This window comes from Mustelus asterias, unplaced genomic scaffold, assembly GCF_964213995.1.
Source record: "Mustelus asterias unplaced genomic scaffold, sMusAst1.hap1.1 HAP1_SCAFFOLD_1173, whole genome shotgun sequence".
Classification (NCBI taxonomy): Eukaryota; Metazoa; Chordata; class Chondrichthyes; order Carcharhiniformes; family Triakidae; genus Mustelus; species Mustelus asterias.
Window position 1 is genome coordinate 47,501 of NW_027591118.1, and position 12,500 is coordinate 60,000.

The following is a 12,500-nucleotide window of genomic DNA, read 5'->3' on the forward strand; positions in this document are numbered from 1 at the left end:
CCAGGCAACTCTGTCCGTTTTCCAGAACGTACCCGAGGAATTAGCCATAAATGAAGTAAAGTGTCTGCCCCCTCCGACACTGAGGTGCTCTTCAAGAGGTTATATATTTGGAAAAAGTCCCCTTTTGTGAAGTAGCACTTTCCTGGGTACTTTCAAACTGACACCGCTAGCCAAAAAATGTTCTGAAAAACGAGTTCACGAAAATCCCCGGGCACCCCGCCAACCCCCCCTGCCAGAAAATGCAGGTGTCCACCTCGGCGGGGTGCGGCCCGGTAGTCCTACCGAGAATGAGGCCTGGGGGGCCCGCAAAACGGGTCAATCGCAACTCCATGCGGGCTACCGGCGGCAACTCATTAACCAGCCTCCGGACACTTGTGCCAGAAAATGCAGGTGCCCACCTCGGCGGGACGGATCCACCAACCTCTGCGGGAAACCATGCACCGAGCCTGGCGACCGCCGACCGGATCTGACTTCATAGACTTCCGTCTGTGCTCACATTTTTGCTCTGCGGGCACAGGGAGCCTCCAAGTCGGCAGCACAACCGCACCCTCGGGTGCTGGCTTTTCACTGGTTCACCATTTACTGCCGGCTCACACCTGGGCCACCCTCCCGTGGCCAGAGCCTGAGCCTAGTGCGGCTTAATCTCCCACCGTGCCCCGTTTGATGGACCCTCTCTGCGGCCAGAGGCTAAGTCAAGTTCGGCTAACTCTGCCACCGTGCCCGTCGTCTGGACCATCTCTCTTGCCAGAGACTAAGTCCAGTTTGGTTAATGATTTACCAGAGCTCCGTTCAGCGCGGCCGATGGTCTCAACCATTCCTGCCGCCGGCGGAGCTCCACCCGGGGCTGCAACCGGGTGAGGTCCGGGGCCCTCGGTCGTGCCCGTCGGCTGGACCATCTCTCTTGCCAGAGACTAAGTCCAGTTTGGTTAATGATTTACCAGAGCTCCGTTCAGCGCGGCCGATGGTCTCAACCATTCCGGCCGCCGGCGGAGCTCCACCCGGGGCTGCAACCGGGTGAGGTCCGGGGCCCTCGGTCGTGCCCGTCGGCTGGACCATCTCTCTTGCCAGAGACTAAGTCCAGTTTGGTTAATGATTTACCAGAGCTCCGTTCAGCGCGGCCGATGGTCTCAACCATTCCGGCCGCCGGCGGAGCTCCACCCGGGGCTGCAACCGGGTGAGGTCCGGGGCCCTCGGTCGTGCCCGTCGGCTGGACCATCTCTCTTGCCAGAGACTAAGTCCAGTTTGGTTAATGATTTACCAGAGCTCCGTTCAGCGCGGCCGATGGTCTCAACCATTCCGGCCGCCGGCGGAGCTCCACCCGGGGCTGCAACCGGGTGAGGTCCGGGGCCCTCGGTCGTGCCCGTCGGCTGGACCATCTCTCTTGCCAGAGACTAAGTCCAGTTTGGTTAATGATTTACCAGACCTCCGTTCAGCGCGGCCGATGGTCTCAACCATTCCGGCCGCCGGCGGAGCTCCACCCGGGGCTGCAACCGGGTGAGGTCCGGGCCCTCGGTCGTGCCCGTCGGCTGGACCATCTCTCTTGCCAGAGACTAAGTCCAGTTTGGTTAATGATTTACCAGACCTCCGTTCAGCGCGGCCGATGGTCTCAACCATTCCGGCCGCCGGCGGAGCCCCACCCGGGGCTGCAGCCGGGTGAGGTCCGGGCCCTCGGTCGTGCCCGTCGGCTGGACCATCTCTCTTGCCAGAGACTAAGTCCAGTTTGGTTAATGATTTACCAGACCTCCGTTCAGCGCGGCCGATGGTCTCAACCATTCCGGCCGCCGGCGGAGCCCCACCCGGGGCTGCAGCCGGGTGAGGTCCGGGCCCTCGGTCGTGCCCGTCGGCTGGACCATCTCTCTTGCCAGAGACTAAGTCCAGTTTGGTTAATGATTTACCAGACCTCCGTTCAGCGCGGCCGATGGTCTCAACCATTCCGGCCGCCGGCGGAGCCCCACCCGGGGCTGCAACCGGGTGAGGTCCGGGCCCTCGCTCGAGGGGAAGGCACCCCCGGCCGCGGCCGGTGCCCAGGCCGCCGCTTTTCCGACGGCCGAAAAAGTCGGAAAAACGGCCGAAAATCCGGGGAAATACTAGCCCAATCTGGCCGAACGGCCGTCGGGGCGGCGGGCCCGGTGCGGTCCCGGCAGACCTGGGGGCTCGAGCGGGGCCCTGCTTCGATTTTCCTCCTTCAATGCAGCAAACTCAAAACTGGTTAATGAGTTGCCACATGTCATTGCCATCGCCTTCCTGCTATTCTGCAGGTACCCCGCCAACCCCCCGTGCCAGAAAATGCAAGTGGCCACCTCGGCGGGGTGTGCCCCGGTAGTCCTACCGGGGAAGGGGCCCGGAGGCCCCGCAAAACGGTTCAATCTCAACTCCATCCCCACTTCCGGGGGTAACTGGTTAACCAGCCTCGGGACTCCCCTGCCAGAAAATGCGAGTGGCCACCTCGGCGGGACGGATCCGCCGAGCTCTGCGGGAAACCGTGCACCCTGCCCCGCCACCACCGACCGGATCTGACTTCATAGAGCTCCGTGCGGCTCCCATTTTTGCTCTGCGGGGCCAGGGAGCCTCCGAATCGGAAGGACTACCGCCATCGCGGGTGCATCACTGCTGCCGGGTGGCCACGGCCTGCCAGCCCTCACCTGGACCCCCCCTCCTGCGCCAGGGGCCAAGTCCAGTTTGGTTAATGAGTTACCCGAGCTCCGTTCAGCGCGGCCGATGGTCTCAACCATTCCGGCCGCCGGCGGAGCTCCTCCGGGGCTGCAAACGGGTGAATTCCGGGCCCTCGCTCGAGGGGAAGGCACCCCCGGCCGCGGCCGGTGGCCAGGCCGCCGCTTTTCCGACGTCCGAAAAAGTCGGAAAAACGGCCAAAAATCCGGAGAAATACTAGCCCATTCTGGCCGAACGGCCGTCGGGGCGGCGGCCCGGTGCGGTCCCGGCAGACCTGGGGGCTCGAGCGGGGCCCTGTTTCGATTTTCCGCCTTCAATGCAGCAAAGTCAAAACTGGTTAATGAGTTGCCACATGTCATTGCCATCGCCTTCCTGCTATTCTGCAGGTACCCCGCCAACCCACCGTGCCAGAAAATGCAAGTGTCCACCTCGGCGGGAACACCTCCGGTAGTCATGCCGCCGAAGAGGTCCCGACGGCGGCATGAGGGGGTCAAATCCATCCCGATGGGGACCGACGGTTCTTTTTAAAAACGCGTTTTTTCGCGATTTCAACGGCCGGGCCGCCTCGCCCCGGGTCGCCACGACCCCGAACCGCCACCCGCCGGTCGCCGAAGCCGATAGAGCGCCGCCTACCGGTCATCAAATAATTGGTTAATGAGTTCCCCCGAAGTTGGTTAATGTTTTCCCGGCTGTTGCTTAGTCTGATCCCCGCAGCTCCTGATACTAAGGGCAGCTGCTTAATGTACTGCCCCCTGTTGGACAATGGCTTCCCCGCCGTTGGTTGATGCTTTACCCGCCTCTGGTGGATGTTTTCCCGAAACTGGTTAATGAGTTCCCACGAAACTGGTTAATGAGTTCCCACGAAGTTGTTTTCCCCGCTGCTGGTTCATTTGCACCCCGCTGCTCCTGATACTAAGGGCAGCTGCTTAATGTGCTCCCCCCTGTTGGACGAAGGCTTCCCCGCCGTTGGTTGATGCTTTCCCCGCCTCTGGTTGATGTTTTCCCGAAACTGGTTAATGAGTTCCCCCGAAACTGGTTAATGAGTTCCCACGAAACTGGTTAATGAGTTCCCCCGCGGTTGGTTGATCTTTTCCCGGCTGTTGCTTAATCTGATCCCCGCTGCTCCTGATACTTAGGGCAGCTGCTTAATGTACTGCCCCCTGTTGGACAATGGCTTCCCCGCCGTTGGTTGATGCTTTACCCGCCTCTGGTGGATGTTTTCCCGAAACTGGTTAATGAGTTCCCACGAAACTGGTTAATGAGTTCCCACGAAGTTGTTTTCCCCGCTGCTGGTTCATTTGTACCCCGCTGCTCCTGAGACTAAGGGCAGCTGCTTAATGTGCTCCCCACTGTTGGACAAAGGCTTCCCGGCCGTTGGTCGATGCTTTCCCCGCCTTTGGTGGAGGATTTCCCGAAACTGGTTAATGAGTTCCCCAGAAACTGGTTAATGAGTTCCCACGAAACTGGTTAATGAGTTCCCCCGCGGTTGGCTGATCTTTTCCCGGCTGTTGCTTAATCTGATCCCCGCGGCTCCTGATACTAAGGGCAGCTGCTTAATGTGCTCCCCACTGTAGGACAATGGCTTCCCCGCCGTTGGTTGATGCTTTCCCCGCCTCTGGTTGATGTTTTCCCGAAACTGGTTAATGAGTTCCCACGAAACTGGTTAATGAGTTCCCACGAAGTTGCTTTCCCCGCTGCTGGTTCATTTGTACCCCGCTGCTCCTGATACTAAGGGCAGCTGCTTAATGTACTTCCCCCTGTTGGACAATGGCTTCCCCGCCGTTGGTTGATGCTTTCCCCGCCTTTGGTGGACGTTTTCCCGAAACTGGTTAATGAGTTCCCACGAAACTGGTTAATGAGTTCCCACGAAGTTGTTTTCCCCGCTGCTGGTTCATTTGTACCCCGCTGCTCCTGATACTAAGGGCAGCTGCTTAATGTGCTCCCCCCTGTTGGACAATGGCTTCCCCGCCGTTGGTGCATGTTTTCCCCGCCTTTGGTGGAAGTTTTCCCGAAACTGGTTAATGAGTTCCCACGAAACTGGTTAATGAGTTCCCACGAAGTTTTTTTCCCCGCTGCTGGTTCATTTGTACCCCGCTGCTCCTGATACTAAGGGCAGCTGCTTAATGTGCTCCCCCCTGTTGGACAATGGCTTCCCCGCCGTTGGTGCATGTTTTCCCCGCCTTTGGTGGAAGTTTTCCCGAAACTGGTTAATGAGTTCCCACGAAACTGGTTAATGAGTTCCCCCGCGGTTGGCTGATCTTTTCCCGGCTGTTGCTTACTCTGATCCCCGCTGCTCCTGATACTAAGGGCAGCTGCTTAATGTGCTCCCGTCTGTTGGACAATGGCTTCCCCGCCGTTGGTTGATGCTTTCCCCGCCTTTGGTGGACGTTTTCCCGAAACTGGTTAATGAGTTCCCACGAAACTGGTTAATGAGTTCCCACGAAACTGGTTAATGAGTTCCCACGAAGTTGTTTTCCCCGCTGCTGGTTCATTTGCACCCCGCTGCTCCTGATACTAAGGGCAGCTGCTTAATGTGCTCCCCCCTGTTGGACGAAGGCTTCCCCGCCGTTGGTTGATGCTTTCCCCGCCTCTGGTTGATGTTTTCCCGAAACTGGTTAATGAGTTCCCCCGAAACTGGTTAATGAGTTCCCACGAAGCTGTTTTCCCCGCTGCTGGTTCATTTGTACCCCGCTGCTCCTGATACTAAGGGCAGCTGCTTAATGTGCTCCCGCCTGTTGGACAATGGCTTCCCCGCCGCTGGTTGATGTTTTCCCCGCCTTTGGTGGAAGGTTTCCCGAAACTGGTTAATGAGTTCCCCCGAAACTGGTTAATGAGTTCCCACGAAACTGGTTAATGAGTTCCCCCGCGGTTGGCTGATCTTTTCCCGGCTGTTGCTTAATCTGATCCCCGCTGCTCCTGATACTTAGGGCAGCTGCTTAATGTACTGCCCCCTGTTGGACAATGGCTTCCCCGCCGTTGGTTGATGCTTTCCCCGCCTCTGGTGGATGTTTTCCCGAAACTGGTTAATGAGTTCCCACGAAACTGGTTAATGAGTTCCCACGAAGTTGTTTTCCCCGCTGCTGGTTCATTTGTACCCCGCTGCTCCTGAGACTAAGGGCAGCTGCTTAATGTGCTCCCCACTGTTGGACAAAGGCTTCCCGGCCGTTGGTCGATGCTTTCCCCGCCTTTGGTGGAGGATTTCCCGAAACTGGTTAATGAGTTCCCAGGAAACTGGTTAATGAGTTCCCCCGCGGTTGGCTGATCTTTTCCCGGCTGTTGCTTAATCTGATCCCCGCTGCTCCTGATACTAAGGGCAGCTGCTTAATGTGCTCCCCACTGTTGGACAATGGCTTCCCCGCCGTTGGCTGATGCTTTCCCCGCCTTTGGTGGACGTTTTCCCGAAACTGGTTAATGAGTTCCCACGAAACTGGTTAATGAGTTCCCACGAAACTGGTTAATGAGTTCCCCCGCGGTTGGCTGATCTTTTCCCGGCTGTTGCTTAATCTGTTCCCCGCTGCTCCTGAGACTAAGGGCAGCTGCTTAATGTGCTCCCCCCTGTTGGACAAAGGCTTCCCCGCCGTTGGTTGATGCTTTCCCCGCCTCTGGTGGAAGATTTCCCGAAACTGGTTAATGAGTTCCCCCGAAACTGGTTAATGAGTTCCCACGAAGCTGTTTTCCCCGCTGCTGGTTCATTTGTGCACCGCTGCTCCTGATACTAAGGGCAGCTGCTTAATGTGCTCCCCCCTGTTGGACAAAGGCTTCCCCGCCGTTGGTTGATGCTTTCCCCGCCTCTGGTTGATGTTTTCCCGAAACTGGTTAATGAGTTCCCACGAAACTGGTTAATGAGTTCCCCCGCGGTTTCCTGATCTTTTCCCGGCTGCTGCTAAATCTGATCCCCGCTGCTCCTGATACTAAGGGCAGCTGCTTAATGTGCTCCCCCCTGTTGGACAATGGCTTCCCCGCCGTTGGTGCATGTTTTCCCCGCCTTTGGTGGAAGGTTTCCCGAAACTGGTTAATGAGTTCCCACGAAACTGGTTAATGAGTTCCCACGGAGTTGTTGTCCCCGCTGCTGGTTCATTTGTACCCCGCTGCTCCTGATACTAAGGGCAGCTGCTTAATGTGCTCCCCCCTGTTGGACAATGGTTTCCCCGCCGTTGGTGCATGTTTTCCCCGCCTTTGGTGGAAGGTTTCCCGAAACTGGTTAATGAGTTCCCACGAAACTGGTTAATGAGTTCCCACGGAGTTGTTTTCCCCGCTGCTGGTTCATTTGTACCCCGCTGCTCCTGATACTAAGGGCAGCTGCTTAATGTACTCCCCCCTGTTGGACAATGGCTTCCCCGCCGTTGGTGCATGTTTTCCCCGCCTCTGGTTGATGTTTTCCCGAAACTGGTTAATGAGTTCCCACGAAACTGGTTAATGAGTTCCCCCGCGGTTGGCTGATCTTTTCCCGGCTGTTGCTTAATCTGATCCCCGCTGCTCCTGATACTAAGGGCAGCTGCTTAATGTACTCCCCCCTGTTGGACAATGGCTTCCCCGCCGTTGGTGCATGTTTTCCCCGCCTTTGGTGGAAGGTTTCCCGAAACTGGTTAATGAGTTCCCAGGAAACTGGTTAATGAGTTCCCACGGAGTTGTTTTCCCCGCTGCTTGTTCATTTGTACCCCGCTGCTCCTGATACTAAGGGCAGCTGCTTAATGTGCTCCCCACTGCTGGACAATGGCTTCCCCGCCGTTGGTTGATGCTTTCCCCGCCTTTGGTGGATGTTTTCCCGAAACTGGTTAATGAGTTCCCACGAAACTGGTTAATGAGTTCCCACGAAACTGGTTAATGAGTTCCCACGAAGCTGTTTTCCCCGCTGCTGGTTCATTTGTACCCCGCTGCTCCTGATACTAAGGGCAGCTGCTTAATGTGCTCCCCACTGTTGGACAATGGCTTCCCCGCCGTTGGTTCATGTTTTCCCCGCCTTTGGTGGAAGTATTCCCGAAACTGGTTAATGAGTTCCCACGAAACTGGTTAATGAGTTCCCCCGCGGTTGGCTGATCTTTTCCCGGCTGTTGCTTAATCTGATCCCCGCTGCTCCTGATACTAAGGGCAGCCACTTAATGTGCTCCCCACTTTTGGACAAGGGCTTCCCGGCCGTTGGTTCATGCTTTCCCCGCCTTTGGTGGAGGTTTTCCCGAAACTGGTTAATGAGTTCCCACGAAACTGGTTAATGAGTTCCCCCGCGGTTTCCTGATCTTTTCCCGGCTGTTGCTTAATCTGATCCCCGCTGCTCCTGACACTAAGGGCAGCTGCTTAATGTGCTCCCCACTGTTGGACAATGGCTTCCCCGCCGTTGGTTGATGTTTTCCCCGCCTTTGGTGGACGTTTTCCCGAAACTGGTTAATGAGTTCCCACGAAACTGGTTAATGAGTTCCCACGGAACTGGTTAATGAGTTCCCCCGCGGTTGGTTGATCTTTTCCCGGCTGTTGCTTAATCTGATCCCCGCTGCTCCTGATACTTAGGGCAGCTGCTTAATGTGCTCCCCCCTGTTGGACAATGGCTTCCCCGCCGTTGGTTGATGTTTTCCCCGCCTTTGGTGGACGTTTTCCCGAAACTGGTTAATGAGTTCCCCCGAAACTGGTTAATGAGTTCCCACGAAGTTGTTTTCCCCGCTGCTGGTTCATTTGTACCCCGCTGCTCCTGATACTAAGGGCAGCTGCTTAATGTGCTCCCCCCTGTTGGACAATGGCTTCCCCGCCGTTGGTGCATGTTTTCCCCGCCTTTGGTGGACGTTTTCCCGAAACTGGTTAATGAGTTCCCACGAAACTGGTTAATGAGTTCCCACGGAGTTGTTTTCCCCGCTGCTTGTTCATTTGTACCCCGCTGCTCCTGATACTAAGGGCAGCTGCTTAATGTGCTCCCCCCTGTTGGACAATGGCTTCCCCGCCGTTGGTGCATGTTTTCCCCGCCGTTGGTGGCAGTTTTCCCGAAACTGGTTAATGAGTTCCCACGAAACTGGTTAATGAGTTCCCCCGCGGTTGGCTGATCTTTTCCCGGCTGTTGCTTAATCTGATCCCCGCTGCTCCTGATACTAAGGGCAGCTGCTTAATGTGCTCCCCCCGGTTGGACAATGCCTTCCCCGCCGTTGGTTCATGCTTTCCCCGCCTTTGGTGGAAGTTTTCCCGAAACTGGTTAATGAGTTCCCCCGAAACTGGTTAATGAGTTCCCACGAAGCTGTTTTCCCCGCTGCTGGTTCATTTGTACCCCGCTGCTCCTGATACTAAGGGCAGCTGCTTAATGTGCTCCCCCCTGTTGGACAAAGGCTTCCCCGCCGTTGGTTGATGTTTTCCCCGCCTTTGGTGGACGTTTTCCCGAAACTGGTTAATGAGTTCCCCCGAAACTGGTTAATGAGTTCCCCCGCGGTTGGCTGATCTTTTCCCGGCTGTTGCTTAATCTGATCCCCGCTGCTCCTGATACTAAGGGCAGCTGCTTAATGTGCTCCCCCCGGTTGGACAATGCCTTCCCCGCCGTTGGTTCATGCTTTCCCCGCCTTTGGTGGAAGTTTTCCCGAAACTGGTTAATGAGTTCCCCCGAAACTGGTTAATGAGTTCCCACGAAGCTGTTTTCCCCGCTGCTGGTTCATTTGTACCCCGCTGCTCCTGATACTAAGGGCAGCTGCTTAATGTGCTCCCCCCTGTTGGACAAAGGCTTCCCCGCCGTTGGTTGATGCTTTCCCCGCCTCTGGTTGAATTTTTCCCGAAACTGGTTAATGAGTTCCCAGGAAACTGGTTAATGAGTTCCCACGAAACTGGTTAATGAGTTCCCCCGCGGTTGGTTGATCTTTTCCCGGCTGTTGCTTAATCTGATCCCCGCCGCTCCTGATACTAAGGGCAGCTGCTTAATGTGCTCCCCCCTGTTGGACAATGGCTTCCCCGCCGTTGGTGCATGTTTTCCCCGCCTTTGGTGGACGTTTTCCCGAAACTGGTTAATGAGTTCCCACGAAACTGGTTAATGAGTTCCCACGAAACTGGTTAATGAGTTCCCCCGCGGTTGGCTGTTCTTTTCCCGGCTGTTGCTTAATCTGATCCCCGCTGCTCCTGATACTAAGGGCAGCTGCCTAATGTGCTCCCCACTGTTGGACAATGGCTTCCCCGCCGTTGGTTGATGCTTTCCCCGCCTTTGGTGGACGTTTTCCCGAAACTGGTTAATGAGTTCCCACGAAACTGGTTAATGAGTTCCCACGAAGTTGTTTTCCCCGCTGCTGGTTCATTTGTACCCCGCTGCTCCTGATACTAAGGGCAGCTGCTTAATGTGCTCCCCCCTGTTGGACAATGGCTTCCCCGCCGTTGGTGCATGTTTTCCCCGCCTTTGGTGGAAGTTTTCCCGAAACTGGTTAATGAGTTCCCACGAAACTGGTTAATGAGTTCCCCCGCGGTTGGCTGATCTTTTCCCTCCTGTTGCTTAATCTGATCCCCGCTGCTCCTGATACTAAGGGCAGCTGCTTAATGTGCTCCCCACTGTTGGACAAAGGCTTCCCCGACGTTGGTTGGTGTTTTCCCCGCCTTTGGTGGACGTTTTCCCGAAACTGGTTAATGAGTTCCCACGAAACTGGTTAATGAGTTCCCACGAAACTGGTTAATGAGTTCCCCCGCGGTTGGCTGTTCTTTTCCCGGCTGTTGCTTAATCTGTTCCCCGCTGCTCCTGATACTAAGGGCAGCTGCTTAATGTGCTCCCCCCCGTTGGACAATGGCTTCCCCGCCGTTGGTTGATGTTTTCCCCGCCTTTGGTGGACGTTTTCCCGAAACTGGTTAATGAGTTCCCCCGAAACTGGTTAATGAGTTCCCACGAAGCTGTTTTCCCCGCTGCTGGTTCATTTGTACCCCGCTGCTCCTGATACTAAGGGCAGCTGCTTAATGTGCTCCCCCCTGTTGGACAAAGGCTTCCCCGCCGTTGGTGCATGTTTTCCCCGCCTTTGGTGGAAGTTTTCCCGAAACTGGTTAATGAGTTCCCAGGAAACTGGTTAATGAGTTCCCCCGCGGTTGGCTGATCTTTTCCCGGCTGTTGCTTAATCTGATCCCCGCTGCTCCTGATACTAAGGGCAGCTGCTTAATGTGCTCCCCCCGGTTGGACAATGGCTTCCCCGCCGTTGGTTCATGCTTTCCCCGCCTTTGGTGGAGGTTTTCCCGAAACTGGTTAATGAGTTCCCACGAAACTGGTTAATGAGTTCCCAGGAAACTGGTTAATGAGTTCCCCCGCGGTTGGCTGATCTTTTCCCGGCTGTTGCTTAATCTGATCCCCGCTGCTCCTGATACTAAGGGCAGCTGCTTAATGTGCTCCCCACTGTTGGACAATGGCTTCCCGGCCGTTGGTTGATGCTTTCCCCGCCTTTGGTGGAAGTTTTCCCGAAACTGGTTAATGAGTTCCCCCGAAACTGGTTAATGAGTTCCCACGAAACTGGTTAATGAGTTCCCACGAAGTTGTTTTCCCCGCTGCTGGTTCATTTGTACCCCGCTGCTCCTGATACTAAGGGCAGCTGCTTAATGTGCTCCCCCCGGTTGGACAATGGCTTCCCCGCCGTTGGTTCATGCTTTCCCCGCCTTTGGTGGAGGTTTTCCCGAAACTGGTTAATGAGTTCCCACGAAACTGGTTAATGAGTTCCCAGGAAACTGGTTAATGAGTTCCCCCGCGGTTGGTTGATCTTTTCCCAGGCTGTTGCTTAATCTGATCCCCGCTGCTCCTGAGACTAAGGGCAGCTGCTTAATGTGCTCCCCACTGTTGGACAGTGGCTTCCCCGCCGTTGGTTGATGCTTTCCCCGCCTTTGGTTGATGTTTTCCCGAAACTGGTTAATGAGTTCCCACGAAACTGGTTAATGAGTTCCCCCGCGGTTTCCTGATCTTTTCCCGGCTGTTGCTTAATCTGATCCCCGCTGCTCCTGATACTAAGGGCAGCTGCTTAATGTGCTCCCCCCTGTTGGACAATGGCTTCCCCGCCGTTGTTTGATGTTTTCCCCGCCTTAGGTGGACGGTTTCCCGAAACTGGTTAATGAGTTCCCACGAAACTGGTTAATGAGTTCCCCCGCGGTTGGCTGATCTTTTCCCGGCTGCTGCTTAATCTCTTCCCCGCTGCTCCTGAGACTAAGGGCAGCTGCTTGATGTGCTCCCCCCCCCCTGTTGGACAATGGCTTCCCCGCCGTTGGTTGATGCTTTCCCCGCCTTTGGTGGAAGTTTTCCCGAAACTGGTTAATGAGTTCCCACGAAACTGGTTAATGCGTTCCCACGACACTGGTTAATGAGTTCCCCCGCGGTTGGCTGATCTTTTCCCGGCTGCTGCTTAATCTCTTCCCCGCTACTCCTGAGACTAAGGGCAGCTGCTTAGTGTACTCCCCGTTGTTGGTTCCTGGCTTCCCCAGTGTTTTGCCTGCCGTTGGTTCATGTCTTCCCGATATTTCGTTCATGTTTTCCCCCGAAGTTGGTGAATGTTTTCCCGGCTGTTGGATAATCTGTTCCCCGCTGCTCCTGAGACTAAGGGCAACTGCTTAATGTACTCCCCGCTGGTGGTTAATGGCTTCCCCGGTGTTTGTTCAACCCCCCGCACCCGCGGTTAGGGTTAGGGTTCGGGTTAGGGTTAGGGTCAAGGCACAGGCAGAAACACGCCCTTACTACACACTCCATGCTCACAAGCACTCCACATTGACTCTCCACGCCCGCACAGGCGCCCCTCACGCCGGCCACACTTTCAAATTGCTCCGTTAGGGTTAGGGTTAGGGTTAGGGCTAGGGCTAGGGCTCGGGTTAGGGTTCGGGTGACGGCTACGGTTAGGGTTAGCGCTAGGGTTAGGGTTAGTGTTAGG